Source organism: Chenopodium album, chromosome 11 (genome assembly GCF_948465745.1).
Source record: "Chenopodium album chromosome 11, dcCheAlbu1.1, whole genome shotgun sequence".
NCBI classification, from domain to species: Eukaryota; Viridiplantae; Streptophyta; class Magnoliopsida; order Caryophyllales; family Amaranthaceae; genus Chenopodium; species Chenopodium album.
In genome coordinates this window covers 7,679,561-7,699,228 of record NC_137844.1, presented here as the reverse complement: position 1 = coordinate 7,699,228, position 19,668 = coordinate 7,679,561, and the positions used below count along the sequence as shown (strand labels likewise).

At 32.1% G+C, this 19,668-nt stretch overlaps 3 pseudogenes; all 3 read left to right on the top strand.

Moving 5' to 3' along the window:
• LOC145566195 (glutathione S-transferase U9 pseudogene) lies at positions 1-2,155 on the top strand (annotated as a pseudogene).
• Positions 2,156-13,945: 11,790 nt separating this feature from the next.
• LOC145566194 (glutathione S-transferase U9 pseudogene) lies at positions 13,946-15,148 on the top strand (annotated as a pseudogene).
• Positions 15,149-17,787: 2,639 nt separating this feature from the next.
• On the top strand, positions 17,788-19,215 carry LOC145566193 (glutathione S-transferase U9 pseudogene; annotated as a pseudogene).
• The last annotated feature ends 453 nt before the right edge of the window (positions 19,216-19,668 follow it).

Here is a 19,668-nt window from a genome sequence, read left to right as displayed (position 1 = left end):
GAAAGGGATGGAAGATGAAAAGAAGGTGGTATTCCATGGTTTTTATGCAAGCCCTTACGCTAGATGGGTGAAGATTGCCCTTAAAATCAAGGGCATAACCTATGAATATGTTGAAGAGAACTTGAAAAAGAAGAGCCAAATGCTACTTAAGTACAATCCTATACACAAGAAAGTTCCCGTACTTGTTCATAAAGGAAACCCTATTTCGGAATCATTGGTGATCCTACAATACATTGATGAAACATGGAAGAATTCTCCTCGTCTCTTGCCATCATCCGATCCTTATTCAAGGTCTATGGTGCGGTTCTGGGGAGATTTTATGCTGAATCAGGCACGTACTTTATAATTTCATATTATTTGATATATGGCGTAAACTTAACATGTGTTTTTGTTCTATGTATTTTCATTACCACTCAATAGCAATTTTATCTTTTTTGTTCATTGTGATCAATATGCACATGAATATACATTCTAAAGGTTATGTGCATTTGGTCTATGAAACCTTACAATCTTTTATTAGTAAATTAAATTTAACTATCAGGAAAAAAAAAATGCAACTAACCACCATATTTTTGGATGATTGGTATTCCACTATTCCGTATTAATAATGATGGTACAGTGCTGGTACAAACATGTAGTCAGCCTCAAGGCAATAATCAGTAATCAAAAGGAAATTTTGTAAAAAGTAAAAAAATAAAAATCACTTTTAAATCCTGGTTTTTTTTAAATCACCTTTTAAAAAAATAGTGTAAAAAATCACTCAAGTTAAACTTATGTTGTAATACATCGGGTGTGTTCGGAGCTAGTGTTTGAGTAACTATTAGTGGTTTGACCAAGTCAAACCATTACTTAACAAAAAATGTAAGGCCCTATTCTTATCAAATTATTTTCAGTTCAGTTCAGTTCAGCTTTAATAAGTCCAGTTCAGTTCAGTTAAGGTCCTAATTTCCTTCTCTCATAAAATATTTATTTTATTTCAGTTCAGTTCAGCTCATTTCAGTCAATGAGAACAGACCCTAAGTGTTCGACAAAGTAGTGGTTAAGGTAGCTTTTAATAGTGAAGGTAGCTTTTATGAAAAGTTAGAAATATTAGCTTTTGAAATTAGAGGTATCTGTTGAAAATTCGATCTATAGTATTAAATATAAAATATTGATTTTTATATGTAACAGCTAGTCAACCGCTACTTTACCAAACACTCAAATCTAAATTATCTATCTTCACAACTAACAACTTGTTGACAGCTAACAGCTAAAAGCTACCGACACAGCTAACAACTATCTTCACAGCTGACAGCTACCTTCACAGCTATATTTTGCCGAACACGTCCATCACATGCCGCAAGAAATGAGTTTTCAATACTAACGATTTGATGGCCATTTGTTCTGTTATTGGTGGCAAATTACGACAAAATTTTTAAATTGCATGGTCATTTACAACATTTTATTTAAAAGGTGATAACAAAAATAAGGATTTAAAAGGTGTTTTTTCACAAAATTTCCTAGTCAAAACAATAATTGTAATTGATTAGCAGTAACTCCTAAGCTAGTAGGTAATAAGATGAATCAATTTCTTGTTATTGATACTAATTTAGGTTATTAAAAAAATTGACACATTTTTACTTTTTATTTGTACTACTCATATATTAGCTTTGACCATATATATTTGAGGTTACCATGTAAGATAAGGCACTGGAAGTTATTTTTGTGTTATGAATTGGATGTGCGTGCTAGCTATTTGATGAGCTAATTATATATACCTAACTTTACATGCGTGTAAAACGTACAACAGCTTGACATGTCTTTGAAGAAGGTTATAGCAAGTAATCAAGGGATTGAAGAAGAAAAGAGCATAAGTGAAGTCCAAATGAAGTTAAATATTCTAGAAGAAAACATGAAGGTTATATTTCCATGTGATGCACCTTTTTGTAATGAAGAAATGGGGATGCTAGACATATTATTATGCGCTTTCCCAAGCATTATCAAAGCCATGGAAGATACCTTCAATTTGAAGATAATGGAACCAGAAAATTATCCATTGATTACCTCAAGAATGGCATCACTTTTGGGCCTCAATGTGGTAAAAGACACTGCCCCACCTCATGAAAGGTTGGTCATATTTTTCCGAGCTTATAGGAACTTATGTTCCAATTTCTAAGTGCAATTCGTTTTTTTGGTATTTGGAAAGTCATAGGGGTGAGTGGTGAGAATCGATCCCATAAACTCTTGAAAACAGGATGGGTTTAGAGCTCTAATCACTTGTTCCCTCACTCTCACTGCAATTCCTCATTGCATGGTGTATTGTGTATTTGTGACTTGTGAGTAATAATAACAGACAATTATGTCCTTAAGTAATGTCGTCACGGTTAGTTAATCAATAATAAGGCTTGTACAATAAGTCAGTTTCACAATAACTCATTGTGATTATTATTGTACATTTGTACTATAAATTGATTGGTCTCATAATTCATTGCGAGAGGTATGTATGACTTTTTTGAATTTCAAATATAATTTAATTAGCTACTTAACAAAACCAAGTTCATGGTAATTTTTTCTTAATTTCTACTACCAAAATTTAGGTTAATTAAATAATTAAATATTTGGATATGACTTGTTGTTTTATCAATATAAATTAAGTATCTTTATATTGATAAATTAACTAATTAGCCTGATATATGAAGTTAAAATCTTGGATTCGCAATTACTTAAGAGTATACAAGATATTTAGCATCTTGCTTGTATCTTTTGTGTATGTTGTTTTCTACTTGAACATAAATTGAGTCATTTAAATTCTCTTTTTAGGCGGATACTGGTCATAACCATGTCACGACATTTCTTCCTAAACAAAATTGAAACAGTTTAAAATTGGTTCTAATATTTTAAAAAAATAATAATAAATAATAAATAAATAAACAAATTGTTCTCTTGCATTTAATTAAGGCAATACGTACTATACAGTTGAAGCTTAGCATTATTTACCTTCGCCTGGGGGATAATAGCTATCTTCAACTTCGATTTGCATTCTTGAATGTAAACCCATTGTTTCAGATTTTTTGTCAAATATAGACCGCTTTTGAATATAACTAATCTTTAAAACTTTTTTCTTGAAACAAAAAACCTACAAACTCAAAAGATTTGAGTATCAATATATCCACTAACAATATTTTCCTAAAACTTTCCTATAAATACCCTTTTTTTTATATATATTTCCTTCAATTTCTACATACAAAAAGTCAATTATGCCCCTAGTACCCTAATTACATTATCAAACCATGATTTCCCTAATCACCGAATTCATTAACCCAAATCACCCAAATTTAATTTGTAACAAACCTTAATTCCTAAAAAAATACAAAAAAATAAACATGACATTATTCTAACCCAAATTGATAAACCCTAATTCAACCCCATAATCAGCCAAATTAAAGAACAATAATTAATTTTGCTAGTTGATAAATCTTCCCTTAATCTATAAATTTGAATTCCCCAAACTACTATAGACTGATTTATCAATTGTAACACTAAGCCCCTGTGTGGCTATATTGATTTATTAAGAGCCCGAATTAGGTGTTTAGGGCTTTTTATAAACCCTAAACCCCAAATTTCCCAAATTTGATGAACCCGAAATCCTCAAATATTATTTTTCCAGATTAATTAACTTTTGAGATTTACAATTGTAAATAAATATTGCCTTTTTAGATTAATGTTTTAATTGTTTTCTTTGAATGACCTAGCATAACAATTAGCAATTGTGAAACCAGGAAAAAAGTGAGGCCTAAAAATTTAAAATTTTGAACGGAAATCGCAACGAGTAATGCTACCTAGACTTTTAAAATTTTAAATGAAGAAGTCTTTTGAAAAAGAAAAATAAAGGTTGTTACTTTCAAAAATGATTTTTAGTAGGTGATTTATGACAAAATAATCATTAATGCAATATTATTCTGTTTTGGCCGTTTTTAAATACTTGTTACACTTCCTTATTTGGAAATTTTTTACAATATTAAATTAATTTCTCTCATCTAGTGAACCCACTATGATCATATTCCATTATTTTCATATTTTATCTCCTCTAATTCTCTCCACTACTTTTGCTTTTTATTTTATTTTTTTTATTCTTCCACCTACCCAACTATCATCATATTTTATTATTTTATCTAATTTCTCCTAAAATTCCGTGTATGAAAAAATGGAACAAGTATTTTAAAACAGAGGGTATATATCTCTTACACAATATCTGAGACGTTCTTCGTTACACAAACTTTAAGGAAAATGTAGTGGATTAATTTATTGAATTGTTTATACTCGTACTTTATTTAGGTAAAGTTGGTATGATAATGTTTTAATTTATTGATTCAAATTAATAAAGTGGAGTGTAGTGGGAGTGGATGCAAATTTTATTGAAATGAGTAAATTAGTAGGCCATAGTGGGTCATTCAAATTGATTATAATAGATGGTCTAATTTCATTTTTAATAATGTGTCGTATACTATTAAAAAAGAAAAAAAAAAAAAAAAGTCAAAAATAAGAGGTGTGTCAAATAAATAGTTGTCGGGTGAGGGGATTAGCACCCAACATTTAAATTTCTCAACCATGTAATACACTTTCTAGAATAGTAGAAAAAATCAAAAAACCAACTTTTCTAACACGGATTTCATATATGATGAAATCGTTAAAATACATACGAGTAAACAATATTACGTAAGAATTTGTAGGTTCAGTAAAGTATATGCCAATGTATTGTGTCAATCAAGTAGTATTCGCTCTAGTGATATACGATTGTAACTCACAACTATATAACTATAAGGTTATAAGATCAATCTCCATTAGAGGTAATTTGAGTATGAGTTTTTGGTCCAGTTTATATGTTTTTTGCAAGAGGTACCTTCAATTCTCTTCCAAAGATATACAAATAAGGTATATTTGTAATAATGAATAAACTCAAATAGCATAATCCTAACAAGAACAAGAAAAAAAAAATAAATAAATAATTTGCGTGCACTGGTTAAATAATTTTAAAATTAAAATCGACTTGTCTTCATTTTTTAAAAGTGATGTATTGCATAATTATCCTTAACTAAAAAGATTTTTTTTAAGAAAAAAAAAAGAAATTTCTTAATTAATGTGAAACTACCATTCAATATTTGATCACCCATCTTGTTTAGCAACTTGTTCTTAACTATCTAATTTAAGCTACCTATCTCTATTGCTAATGATATTGGCTCCATCATTGCTAGATTCTTCTAAGCCTCGAAAGGGGAGAAAGGTATGCACTGGGTCAAGAAGGATAACATTCATCTCCCTAAGAGAATGGGTGGGTTGGGGATTAGATCAGCAGGTACTTTAAACGATGCAATGTTGTTTAGGTAGGTTCAAAGGATGCATTGCAACCCTCAACTTCCGGCTTCTAAAGTGCTATATAAGAATGATTCGAGTCCCTTGTATATTGGGAAAAAGGTTCCTACGGTGAGGATAAATCTTTCATGGGGAAATAGGGGTTTGCATAGGGTAACTAAAACCTTCTTAGAGTGTGTTTGCCTGGAAAGTTGATTTCGGGGAAATGATCAAGTTAGCAAATATGAAATGGGTAAATGGTGTGGTGCTTGTTCTTGCTTCTGAACAACCTTTAAGAGGAGTAGGGACGATTTTGGTTAGTGATTCGATCTTAAGGTGGCCTAAGAGGTGGAATGTCCAAGGTGTGAGAGGTCGCTTTGAATGGGAAAGTGCGAGATAAGGGAGATCTTGAATTTAGAATTATCAGAAGTGCAGGAGGAAGATATTTTGTATTGGAGGCATCACAAGTCAAGTAAATATACTATTAAGACAGGATATTCTTTCCTTCAAGGGATGAAAGCTTCAGGAATTGACAGTGGGCTGACACCATATTTTTTTTAAAGTGTTATGGTGCCTCAACATCCCTCCAAAGTGGAGTCTTTTCATATGGATGGAAATTTTCATGAATGGGCTAGCAGTAAAGGAGAATTTGCACCATAGGAGCATACCGGTACGAGTGACTTGTGATCTTTGTGGGGGAGGAAGAAGAAAATACTCAGCATCTTTTTCAAGACTGTATACTGGCTCAATTTGCGTGGGAAAATAACGTCTTTGAACCTGACTTAGAATTTGTTGAATCCACTCCAATGCGACAATGGATTCAAAGATATATCCTACTTTTTTTTATAGCGAGGATGATATTCATAGCGACATAATCACTATTTTTATAGTGAATTTGTGGTGTCTGTGGATCAATAGAAATGAAAAGGTCTTCAGAGGAGACGATAACGATATGGCAGCTCTTCTCCGTCATATTGACAAGGCAAGGGAAGAACTTGAGATTTTTAAGATCAAGCCAGTTTCTCAACAGGACAGTGTTTTAGGCACTAAGCCCCCGAATTTCCTCTATGCATCTTCAGTGAGGGAGGACTTCTAGCTCTAGACAAACGGGGTCAGCTCTCAGGGGATTACAATTCTTATTGATGGTTCTTGGTAGAAAATTACAAGCAATGTAGGGTTGGGTTGGGTGCTGATGGTGAGTCTCAAAAAGGTGGAGGACACTACTGTAGAGTGGTTTCGGCCATTCATGCGGAAACTCTAGCTTGTCTCATGGGCATCAGACGGGCTAGCACTAAAAGTTGGCAGAAGATTTTTCTGTTCTCGAATTATGCTAATCTGGTCAATATCCTCCAAAATTGCCAAGACTCGGACATTGGCATCTTGTGGACAATACAGGATATCGGAGGCAAGTAAGCTACAAACTTGCTGGTTTGGAAGGTGAGCAGAGTACAAGTACACATAGCACACTTGGTTGCTAATGAGTGAAGAATTAATCTTTCTAGCTTTGCTACTTAGTTTCTTTGTTTCTTTTGCTGTTGTTGAAAAAAAAAAAAGTCATTGGGGAGAAAAATACTCTTCACATACTCAAAACAAACAAATTTTCAATTTGAATTAAGGATAATTTATCATTTAAATATAACCCTAACTCTTATTCTCTTGACAACATACCTACATGCTAATGTTCATTTTTCAAATTAGTTTTAACATTCTTTTTTTCGGATCCAATATGGGTTCAACTCTGAACTACTGAATCCATATTGAATCTTTCACTTAATGTATGTAGTTCTATTCTTAAAATTAAAAACAAAACCATGTACTAATTAAAGAGAAAGTGTAACACCCCCAAATCTCCCTCTACGGAAATACTAATATAATACGTATAATTGTACCGTAGAGATAGATTTAGGCGTATTACCGCCGCGTGATTACGCAAAGTTACTCAAACTTACTAAATACTTTGCAGCGGAAAACTTTAATACTCTTCTCTTATTAATAATAGACTTTAAGTAGTAACCATTGTCATGAGTACTCAAAATAAAACACAAGACCAACACTTCCTAAAATAGGTGAAACCATTCCTGGGACTCCATATGCTCAATTATGACTTCACCTGAAATTAGTCAACACTGCTTACCATTAAAGTAAACAGGATGAACCAAAACAAAATAAGAAATACAGATTAGCAAAATATGCTAAGTACGATAAGTGTGAGATAATTAAACTCAATTTATTCATAAACATGCTTTTGAAATCAATTCCATCCATTCCAATAATTAAATCAATAATTCCAATCCAAAATTCCAAAACCAATTTCAATAACCAATATTAATATCCAATAAATCCAACTCCACTTATTTTAAAACCAATTCCAATTATTCAAAAACCAATTCCAATCATTCAAAAACCAATTATTCAAAAACCAATTATTCCTCTCCCAAGTGTGCACACCCCCCAAGCTAGTCTCCTTATATTATAAGGCTATTCTTGAGAAAAGACTCGGTCATACAAAGTCCAAAGTCTTATCAAATAAACCAAATCCGCATAGTGGGATTACTAACATGCTTATAAAGTTTTAATAATAATAATTCAATAAATCCTCTTTCAATCCAATACTTCCAACTTTTAATAATAATTCCAAAACTCCTTTTTATTAAATTCAACATGCTTTCAAAATAAAACCCTTTTAAACATGAATAATAATTAATTCATTTAAAACATGATATAAATCAATACTCCAATTTATTTAAACATGCTTTTATTTCATAAATTATAATTCAATTCAATTTAATTCAATCATCACAAGAAATCATTCAAACATGCTCATTCAAATCAATCTTTTTCAAGGTATCTAACTACCTATCGTACCTTAATCCTTGCTTAGCAAACACACTTAAAAGGAACCTCAAGAATCTTGATCAAACACACCCTATAAATAAATATAACCTTAATCAATATAAGGTTAACAAATAATCACAATAATATAACTAAAAATCTCCCAACTATATGTTCATGAACCTTTTAAATTAATTTTCATAAACATCATTAAAAATCTAATTTTATATAATTAAAACTACTCATAATAATTTTTATAAATCCCCCATAATAATAATAATAATAATAATAATAATAATAATAATAATAATAATAATAATAATAATAATAATAATAATAATAATAATAATAATAATTGAATAAGAGAAGAGAAGAAAAAAAGATAAGGAACCAAGGAAAAGAGAAGAATTGGATTTGCGTTGGAAAGAATAGGCAGAACTTGCAGAGGCTGTAACTCCTTTGATATAACTTCGAATTGGGTGATTCTTGAGCCTAACCTCAAGGATTTTTTGAGAGGAACAATCTTCTGTGAAACGTCAATACCCCAAAAACTGACCAGAAGTGCCCGAAAATTGGCTTTAAAAATAAACGGGATGATTTGTGTAAAAAGATGAGAAGAAAAGAAGAGAATTGGTGTGAATAATGTGAGAGGTATGGAGGAGTATTTATAGGCCAGCTCATGCAAGAATTATAACAAGAGAATGTGGGAAGAATTATGGCAAGTAGGGTTTAAGGGATTACTTGGAAAAGTGAGTAAAAGAATTAAGGAAAGTTTGGATATTAAGGTGATTGTATATAATTGAATATGGAATGTATGTATGTCATGAAAAATAATAAGGAAATTGGAATTACTTGGGGAATAATTAAGAAGAATGAATGGCAAGAAAATATGATGATTAGATATTAAAAAGATGGAGAAATAGAATTAAGGAAAATAAGAGATTTTGGGAGATAATTAAAAATACAATTTTACCAAATAAATTCCCCCAAAATAATTCAAAAGGGCCGAAAATATTGAGCTTACCATAGCTCAAATTTTCAGATTCCTCTAGATATATTTAGGAAGATTTTGCTAAGTTTTTAAGGAATAAAATAATTGTATAAATAATATAGAATAAATAATTAAATAATTAATTAATTAAATACCAATTATTCACCAATAAATAACCAAAAAAAAAACAAATTTTCCATACATGGAAAATCCGAAATCCCTAGCTAATTATTGGGAATTTTCGACCATCACAAATAATTAATAAAATATTATTTTGCTTTAATTAAAATATCCGAAATATGTAAATAATCCGGTTTTTAAAATAAGATAAATGGATAATAAATCTTATCCAAAATAATGATTAGTTTTCAAAATACTTTTGGCGCCAAAATTCAAATATTATTTTGGCTCCAAACAATTAATTTACTAAAATACCCTTTTTATAAAATAATTCCTAATTAATTAATTAGAAAATACGTATGAAAATACGGGGTATTACAGAGAGGGTCTTTACAATCAAACATGCGTGCTTTTAGTTTGTATCCTCTATTCTACAGCTAGTTCTTGATACTAAAGTCAGTTTCTATTCCCTTAAAATAAGCTAAGCTGATCTGATTTTAATACTTCCTTCGTTATATATTAGTTGCAACTTTGGGGTATTATTTGTGAGACATACAAAATACCAAAGTTGCAACTAATATGTAATGGAGGAAATAAGATGATTTGAATTTTTCTAATCTTGTTTGATTTGATGTATTTGATTTGATTAAACTTTTATCGCATTTTTACACTAATGTATAAGAATTAACATTAACAAATTCAATCTTGTTAGATTCGTCTCATCATGTACTTTTCAAATATATAAATTTATTTTTCATAAATTTTTTAATACACAAAATAAGAAAATCAAAATAAAATCAAAATAAAAATTTTAAGGAAAAATTGCCACCATTAATCTCAACTTTGCCTCGTCCGCCAATATTAATCCCAACTTTCGTTTATTCCCTATCACTCCCAACTTTATACCATATTAATTTTTATCACCCCCATATGACCTGCAACAGGTTAATCAGGTTAACAATTGTGAATTAGATTTTTTTGCACACATGTCAATATGTAATTGGTTGAAAAAATATGAAAAATGTAAAAAAAAAAAAAAAAAAAAAAAAAAAAAAAAAATTAAAATTTCCTAAAACTAACCCAGCATCTGCCCCACCTCCACCACCACCGACGCACACCCTCTCCCAGCGCAGCCAAAACAACCCCCCTCCCCAAAATCGACCACCAAAATTGGCCAACCGATGTTAGGGTTGAATGGTTGATTTCAACCCTAAATCGGTCGATTTCGGCCGTTTGTGGCCTATTTCATGACTGATTGTCGCAGGTTTTTGAAGGGAAAGGGGCAAAATTCGTCGGGGAAAGGGGTGGAATTCGAAGGGGAAAGGAAGGTGTAGGCGAAATCGGCGAAAAGGGGGCGAAATCGGTGAGGAAGGGGGTAAAATCGGCGGGGAAGGGGGCTGTTTTGGCTACGCTGGGCTGCGAAATCAAGGGTGGGGGAAGGAAAAGGGGCGGGTTTTTAGGGCGGGGGAGGGGTGGGCACCATTTTCCGGCAGCGGAGGAGGGGTTTTCAGGGCTGGGGGCGATTTTCCGGCGGGGTGGGGTGTTTTCTGGGATAGGGTGGGGGCTGGGTTTGGTAGTTTTTTTTTTTTTAATTTTGTTTTTTTTTGGACCTATCACGTGTGGACACGTGTCTAGGTAACCTGCTATATCAAGTTAGATGATCGGTTGGGGGTGATAGAAATTAAAGGTATACAAAGTTGGGAGTGATGGTGAATAAACGAAAGTAGGCATTATTATTGGTAAACGAGACAAAGTTCGGATTAATGGTGACAATTTTTCCAAATTTTAATCTTAACATTTTTTGTCAAATCTAATCTAATTTTAATAACCAAGTAATTTACATCTGAAATATGTTGATAGAACAACTCCATATCCCTTGCCTTCGAAAGGCGTTCATTTTTTGTAATCTCTAAAGTTTACATCGTTCTTATACTCAGACGGAAGAAAATGGTATCAGCACATGTTTGATATGCCAAAGTCATGTTGTTATTATTGCTGCCATTATTTGATTTGCCAATAAAAGTTGGAGAACGCTTAGCTTGATTTTATTGAATTTCACATTAGCTTGAGTACTTTTTATAGTGTACAAGTGTAGTAAGAATGATTTTATTGAATTTCTCATTAGCTTGATCTTATTTAAGGAATCCCATCCACTTTTTTCTTCTGTTATTTAAGATGAGTCTTGTTAGGATTTCTCTAACATTGATGATTTTACTCTCAAATCAGCTACTTGGCTTGTCATAATATCTCATCTCATACTAAATGGGAATTTTCTTGGATTTGGAAATTAAGCATTTCTCCAAAACTGAAATTTTTTGTTTGGCAACTTCTTCATAACGCTCTACCTAATAAGGCTAATCTTGTTCATCGTCAGTTGGATATTCCTTCTATGTGCCCCTCTGTAATTGTCATGATGAAACTCAACATCATCTTTTTCTATTTAGTTCCTACACTTTTCAATTTTGGAATGCTGATGCTACTATTCGTTGGATTGGTTGGGTCCCTTTAACTATTGGTATTTATTTGCCTTTTTAAAGTTTTAAAGGGTAATTTCTCTATGTCTCTAAAAAAGTTTATAACTTCCCCTTCTCCATCCCCACCGCTACCACCAAAAACTCATTTGATTCCCTCCCCTTTCCTAACCTCGAAATCCACTAGATATCCAATTTTGTCATATTTAAAATTAACTCCCCTTAAAGGTTGTATCATTCAAAAATAATCCAAAGATTGTATTATTAAAGAAGAATAGGTCAAAGGTTGTATTACTTTTGGTAATTTTTCCAAATTAATATAATGATAGTCATTTTAAAGATTATTAACATAGAATTTTCAACATGGATATGAGATTCATCTAAGGCCTAAGGGCATGTAGATCAGCTGTGGTTTTCAACTGAAGGTAGCCTTAGTGTCACGGTCCGAGTGTTCTGACACTGGATCGTGCGGCGCGCTCTTGTCTATTGGCGACAAGGACGCAAGCCTAGAACGAGAGAGGTTCGTGAGCACACAACAACACAGACCAAAAGTATCTCCAGGAAGCACTCGTCAACAATGGGTGTGGAGTCGGGGCTTGTGACGGCCGATACTTCGAAGCGGGCACAAGTGGGACCGACGAGATGAAGGCGTCTTTTGAGGGTATCTTGGTTTGGTGGGGATGCTTTAAAACAAGGCAAGCATAATATCTATAAAGGCTTAAAACAACACACAAGTCTTCAAGCAATAGCAACGGGGTAAGAAGGTTTGATTCATTAACCATTCGCTCCTTAAAGAGCTTTATATTGAATATATTGAGAATTACTAGTGAACACTGAAATGACAGTAACACAATAATTCTACCTAGAGCCCAAAAAGTAAAAAGAATGACTTGAAAGATATTACATAAGAAAAATACAAGTAAAAAGGGAGAAGAATACGTAGGAGAGGGGTTGGATTCTAACACTTAGGTAGGAGTACCTTAATTTATTCACGTGCATATTGAATTTATGGCCATTGGGAGACAGGTCCATTGCCCCATTGGTACAATGACCATACATTCACATGGAAAAATAATGGATGCACATTATTGCACAAGCTCTCTGGTACGAAAATTTGTGAACTAAAGTACTCAATCCTGATGACAACACAAAAAATATTAGGTGATATGCATACATCATTCTAATTTAGAGACATTGTTTTTTACATATAGTCTTTCTTTCTTAATTACGGGTTGGGTCATACTTGCCATCAAGAGAGATAATTCACTTATAAAATACAAATTTTTAAGGCACAAAGAGTTTTCATCCTAAAACTAGTTATGGGCCCGGGCGATGCTCTGGTCATTAAAAATTTATCACTTTAATCGAACTATATATATTTTAGCTTGTTTGTCACTGAGATCGTAAGTGGTGGTTTTTTTTTTAATTTTTATTTTTTAAGATGATAGTTTAAGTAGTTTGTTGTTTGTATGAGTTGGTTTTACTATAAGAATAATTTTTTTGCATTAAAATCAACTCTTTGTAAAATAAAAAATGATAAATCAAATCTTATAAATTTGATGTCAAAATATATACTACTCCATAATGCACAAAAATCTTTTACTCTATAATTACAATTTTATGAATTAATGCACAAAATAAAAATGGAGTATATTTAATTTTTTACAAACTTTATTATTGTGTAATTATTAAGCAGTTGTTTAATTTCTTACAAACTTTATTATTGTGTAATTATGAAGGAGTTACATTCCAAGGGAAATTGTTATGCATATAAAAAGTTTATCAATTAAACTAAACATTAATACATAGAGGTTAATGCATGAAGTTTTTCAATTAATAATGGTATGGTAGGATTTGACGACACGTTATATGCCAAATGGCAAAATTAGTGACACATGGCAAAACAACATATCTTGCCATGAGTTTTAATAATATATATTGATATTGATTGATTGATTATACTTTCTGTGAAAATTCTATTTTAAATGACTAACACTATTTTAAAATTTGATGGCTGTGATTTAATGATTTATATGTAAGAATAAGAAAATTAATTAATAATGATGGTGGTTCACATGCGGTCATATATCACCATCCCAAATGGAAATAAAAATACTCTATATAAATTTGAATATTTGATGTTCTTTCGCTTAGCTTCAAATTTATTTTGCTGCCTACAATTTCATAAAGTGCGCGACTTTTATTGACAATCAAGTTGATAATTTTCTAGCTTTGAACGTTAGATGGGTTACGATTGCACTTAAAGTCAAGTTGATAATTTCATAAAGGGATGGAAGATAAAAAGAAAGTGGTGCTCCATGGTTTCTTTTCAAGCCCTTACGTTAGATGGGTTAAGATTGCACTTAAAATCAAGGGCATAACCTATGAATACATTGAAGAGAATTTGAGAAAGAAGAGCCAAATGCTACTTGAGTACAACCCTATACACAAGAAAGTTCCCATACTTATTCATGAAGGGAACCCCATTTCCGAGTCATTGGTGATCCTACAATACATTGATGAAACATGGAAGAATTCTCCTCGTCTCTTGCCATCCGATCCTTACTCAAGATCCATGGTGCGATTTTGGGCAGATTTTATGGTTAACCAGGCATGTATATATACATTTCATTTGTTTTTAAATTTTTTTTTATCATATAGATAGATATACCATAAACTTATATTGTGTTTATACAAGTACTAATATAGTAATATGAAATTTCATGTTTTTTAATAATAAATCTTTATATATTAATCGTTAAATTTGTGTGTTAACAACTATGTTTTGTAAAACGGTGTCTCTTATTCAAAAACAGATGAAATATTTTATTTTTTATTTATTGTTTTATGATATGCACTGCCTCCAATTTTTATTAGTTGCAACTTTGGGATATTATTTGTGAGATATAAAATATTTTAAAGTTGCAACTAAAAAAAATCGGAGGTAGTATTAACTTTTTTTGACGGAAGTAAGTTATTCTCAATTGTGTTAGCTTTTGAAAACTTGGTCGTGTGCTGGTCAATATAATTAAGCTAATTGGTGTGCTTGTACCAATTGTAACAGCTTTTAACGTCTTTGACGAGGGTTATAGCAAGTCAAGGGACTGAAGAAAAGTTCATAAGAGAATTTCAAATGAACTTGAACATTCTAGAAGAAAACATGAAGGTTATATTTCCATGTGATGCACCTTCTTGTAATGAAGATATGAGGATGCTAGACATAATGTTATGCGTTATTCCAAGCACTGTCAAAGCCCTAGAAGATGCCTTAAATTTGAAGTTAATGGAACCACAAAAATATCCATTGACAACCTCAAGAATGGCATCTCTTTCGGGCCTCAATGTGGTAAAAGACACTGCACCGCCTCATGAGAGGTTCGTCAAATTGTATCGATCGACCTCGTAGGAAGTTATCTTAGCTTCCAAACTGTAATACCAAGTGCAATCCCTCATGCATGGTTTATATTGTGTGTAATAGCAATAAACTACGATGATCTACCTTTATCAATATCGTGTTTTTTGGCTCTATTTTCCTCAACCTTTGTCTCATCGGACCCCTAGCCGCTATTGTTGGAAGTTCTTGATATAAAATAAGAGAGTTGGAGAAAAACAAAAAAGAGGGAAAAAAACAAATGAAAGGGGAAAATCCCACATTGGTTGGGGGAAAAGGTTTTTCCTTGTTTTTATATTGTAGTGTCTTAGCACTACTTAGTGGAGTGAGTGGGAGGTAAGTGTTACTTCACACACACGCGCGTGCCGAGCCGGGTCGGGCTCGGGCCTCGGGCCTTGGGGAATGCGATGCGTGGGTCTTGGGTCATTAATCCCTTGATTGTAGCTGATGATTTAATTCCTTGTCTATTGCTTCTGTTGTTGACTGGCTTAATGAATCTGGTCGTTTTCTTAGCCAGATTCTTTCCTCGTTTTATGCTTCTTGTCTCCCTTCTACTGCCTATATATACTTGTTGCTTTTCCCAGTCAAATACAACAACACAATCAGTCTTCTCTCTTCTCTAAAATTCTCTAAACACGAGTTTTTCCTGTTCTGCTATCTGGGCAAGTGTTCTGAGTTCCAGTCGGGTTTGTGAGTGCACATAAACTCCGGCGCCGTGCTTATCCTGGAGGGCGACCGCTTCTAGTCTACTGCACCGGGAGGTAGCGCGGAATCGTCTTTTAGGTCAGTGGTTCTCCACGACGCGGCTATTGTCACTTTGGTTCACGCATCAAGAGATAAGTAATTTCTGTTTTATTGCTTAGTAGTTTAACAGCTACGATTGTGCCCAAATCGCAACAATTCTGCCAAGCAAGTGTTGGAATTTTGTAGGTGATTGAAGAACACAGCAAATTACCACATCAATTATAACATTGCTATTGAGTATTGACGGATGAACATGTTCTCTAATTTATATTATCCAACAAATATGTTTATTGTACTTGGTATCTAAAAGAATACTATCAACGGCAAATAGAAAAAAGGGATACCATCAAGGATTGTTGGAGAATACCATCAAGGGCTATTGGTATCTAAAAGAATACCATCAAGAATTGTTGGAAAATACCATCAAGAAGTTCGTGGTATCATAAAAAGTATCATCAACAGCAAAAGATAGAACAAGAACAGCACCAACGGTTTATTTCTGTCATGTTTTGGCGCCAAAATTTGTCACATGTTAAGAACTCCATTTGAGAAAATAGTAGAACGAAAAACTCAATTTGCTAGAATTTCTTTTTTGAGAAATTAATTTTTGTTCTAAACTGAACAAAAAATTGAAAAGGGCTTTTTTTTTTTTTTTTTTTTTACAGATTTTGTTTTGCTTTTTCTTACCTTAATGTTTTTTATAATTGCTTTTTTTAGATTTACCTTTTTGCCCTTATTAGAGTCTTTTATGACTCTAATAGTTAGAGCCCAAGAATTCTACAACATTAAACATATCAAAAGGGAATGAATGAAGAAAATGTGTACCCACATCACCCATTTCTATTTATAGTACGTCTCGCTTACATTTTACTATCATATTGATCAAAGTATAACAAACTATGGACGTTCGTGTATAATTCATTCAGATTTTCTCAGGAATTTTTGCGGCTATTAGCTAGGTAAAGTAAACTTCTCTATATTATTTCTATATTTATAGTACTTTCGATTACATTATTGTCGATCAAAATATAGTAACATATGTACAGTCGTCTGTAATTCATTCAGATTTTTTTTTTTTTTTTTTCAGGAGTTTTTGCCACTATTTGGTAAAGTAGACTTTGTTAAAAAAAATGTAATCTAGAAAAATTTAAGTAATATTTTCAATGAAAATTCTACAATGGTCGTTTGAAATATGACTATCATAATATTTTAATGATTATATAGTTCATAATTAACGTATTTTTATACAAGTAATTAATTATATTACTCTATTTTTGCTATAAAATATTATTATCAATTAGCTAGATAATTCTAGAATAACCTAATATCTTGAAAACTCTTGTTTATGTAAGAAAGTAAAGAGAAATCTAGAGAAAGCTAGAAAATTAGGTGTAGAGTGTAGTATGTGGGTGGAGCAAGTAAACCAACATATACCACTATAAATACTAGGAATTTCCCATGCAAATGCAAGCAATTTCCCATGCAATAATACTTCTAATTTCAACCCACCACTAATTCCACTCACCTAAATTCTAACAGACTTCTCTACTCTCCTTTTTTTTCTTTTTTTCTTTTTTCTTTTTTTTTGGTGTACCATATTTCAATTTAAGTCTTCTAATTTGACACATTTTGAGTAAGATTTTTATTTGCACATTTTACGTTGACACTATTTTAAAAGATTTGCATGTAGAATAAGAAAATTAATTAACAATGAAGCCAATGAGGGTGGTTCACATGCGGTCATATATCACCATCCCTAATGCAAATAAAAATACTCTATATAAATTTGAAAATTTGATGCTATTTCCCTTAGCTACAAATTTATTTTGCTGCTTACAGTTTTATAAAGTGCGCAATTTTTATTGACAAGTTGATGACTTTCTAGCTTTGAACGAAGGAAAAAGAAAGGGATGGAAGATGAAAAGAAAGTGGTGCTCCATGGTTTTTTTGCAAGCCCTTACGCTAGATGGGTGAAGATTGCCCTTAAAGTCAAGGGCATAACCTATGAATATGTTGAAGAGAACTTGAGAAAGAAGAGCCAAATGCTACTTCGGTACAACCCTATATACAAGAAAGTTCCCATACTTGTTCATGAAGGGAAGCCCATTTCCGAGTCATTGGTGATCCTGCAGTACATTGATGAAACATGGAAGAATTCTTCTCATCTCTTGCCATCCGATCCTTACTCAAGGTCCTTGGTGCGATTTTGGGCAGATTTTATACTAAACCAGGCATGTGAATATACTTTTCATTTTTTTAAATCATATAATTAGACATATAGCATAATAAAACTTATATTTTGGTTGATTGGTAAGGAAAAAGGTCCGACTAGACTAGAATCTCTAAAAGGTTCACCCAAAATGAATTACGGGCTAGGCCCTTTAGGAAGGGGGAAGGGTAAATAAATTCCCACCCAGAGAGCCTCTAGTGGGGTTTAGTTAAACAACCATAAGTCCCTGATATGCAAAATTAGTATGTACTTTTGTTACTGTTTTTGTATTACAACCATTGTCATAGTAGGAGAATTGTACCCTAAACAATTAGTACATGGCAGTTAATGGGTATTAAAAATCACATTTATGTTAATTGAATTTGTATCATCTCTATTATAATATAATTGGCATATTTTGACTTCTTGCCCTTTTTATTTATTATTAACCACATGCATGTATAGTGTGTTTATGCAATCACTATCATGAAATTTCATAGGTTTTTATAATAAATCTTTATATTAATTGTCAAACTTGTGTGTTAGACAAATATGTTTTGTTAAACGGTGTCAGCTATTCAAAGACATGTATAGTAATTTATTTATTTTTTTTTTTTTTTTTTTTTTTTTTTTTTTTTTTTTATGATATGTTACTTCGTATTAATAACTTTGACCATGCCAAAGTTATTCTCAATTGTTTTAGCTTTTGAAAACTTGGTTGTGCGCTAGTCAGTTAAGCTAATTGGTGTGCATGTACCCATTGTAACAGCTTTTAATGTCTTTGACGAGAGTTATAGCGAGTCAAGGGACTGAAGAAAAGTTCATAGGAGAATCCCAAAAGAACTTGAACATTCTAGAAGAAAACATGAAGGTTATATTTCCATATGATGCACCTTCCTGTAATGGAGATATGAGGATGCTAGACATATTGTTATGCGCTATTACAAGCTCTATAAAAGCCGTAGAAGATGCCTTAAATTTGAAGTTAATAGAACCACAAAAATATCCATTGACAACCTCAAGAATGGCATCTCTTTCGGGCATCAATGTGGTAAAAGACACTGCACCACCTCATGAGAGGTTGGTCAAATTGTATCGACCTCGTAGGAAGTTATCTTCCAATCTATAATACCAAGTGCAATCCCTCATTGCATGGTTTATATTGATACACAATAATACCAAGGCTCATATAATTACGTACTCGTGATTTTGTATACTATAAATGAGTCTTATGATAATACATTATGAGAGTTGTATGACTTTTATTTTCACGTTTAAGTTATGTCACATTTATTTTATTATTTGATGTTAAATTTTCTCTATTTCTACCTCTCGAAATTTTTAAAAAGTTTAGCATATGTTATTGTTACGCCAAAGTGGTTTGAGGAAAACCTCAGTTCTTGATAATGCCAAGGAAATTCCTTGGTATAATTGTATAAAGTAGGAAAGATAATGCTTGTTGCTTTGATTGTAATTCACATTAATTGAGCACGTACTCCACAATTCTATGGCAATTTTCATTAAAATGACTGCTATTATACTAATTTTAAAAATTAAATCAATAATTTATAATAAATTTTAA